Below are 1,257 nucleotides of genomic sequence, written 5' to 3' on the forward strand. Positions count from 1 at the left end.
AAACACTGGTACATGCACCAGCTCATTTGTGCTGATTTACTTTAAAACAAGTGGAATGCATTTCGCATAATCCGTTACCTCCCACAGATCATCTTCGCCCTGACAATCTGGTACCATTGCCTCACCGCTTCCTTCCCCATACTGCTCTACGTTAGTTTGGCAGACCTCCTCGCTCAGTATGCGACGTCCCTAAACACTTCCCTTGGTCGCGCCATCAGCGAAGACCGCGATTTTTTGGAAGGGAAGGAGGAAAGTTTTGGAAGCATGGGAAGCACGGAGGTTACGGAAGAGGCTGTAGAAGCTGTGGCGCACGAGTGGCGTCACCTGGACCACTTGCACCATCGCTTGGAGGAGGTTCGCGAACTGAATAAGCGAAAACACTATGTATCTACTAGCCTTTCGCAGAAAATACCTCTACTAGTCATATATAGCACGACAAAGAATTATTACCAATTATTATATTAAGTTCACCGTTTATATTATTTCTCAAAGATGCTGAGTGTCCCACTATTGGCTAGCGTCGCAGATATGTGCGGTACACTGGTGGCGTCAGCGTTTTTCCTGTCCGAACTGGATAGTGTTTACCACGCTGTTGCAGCAGGAATCATGATGGTGTCCTGCATATCGTTCCTTCACGTGCAGGGTCACGTGTCAGATGCTCTCCAGCAGCAGGTAAGCTGAACTTTTTATGATACTTCACTAGAAGGCAGATACTGCAGGTACTCTTTAACCGTGAAAGTTCCTTTACACGGATTTCACTGACATGTAAACATTCATTTCATGTAGAAATGCGGTCCTTTTTCATTCCGAAGGATGTTATTTAAGTACCTTACAGGCAGAATAAAATTTCAATCTTATCGTGTAACTGATTTGACTCCAGTAACTACTATTTCTGTGAGGGGCTCTTTAATTTACAAAGAAAAGAATTACACAGCAAACATGTCAAATGTTAATGCACTTTATATTGCATGATTACATGTTTCTGGTATTGTTTATAATACCATCACAACATATTTGAGTGTAGCATTATATAATAATAACCTCTTAGACCCTGGCAGTTCACAAACGTGTTAGCCAGTACTTGGCTTCAAAGAGGCTGCCTCCGACGGGGACACTGGACCATCTTCTCGTGACACAGGTAACCGTACTTCTTTATATTCGATGAGTTTACACCGACCTCTGAGAACAAAGATTAGCCCTTCTTAATGAGGGTTATTAATGAACTACTTTTGGTGACAGTGGTAAAGGAGTTGTATT

This window comes from Penaeus monodon, chromosome 22 (assembly GCF_015228065.2).
Source record: "Penaeus monodon isolate SGIC_2016 chromosome 22, NSTDA_Pmon_1, whole genome shotgun sequence".
Classification (NCBI taxonomy): Eukaryota; Metazoa; Arthropoda; class Malacostraca; order Decapoda; family Penaeidae; genus Penaeus; species Penaeus monodon.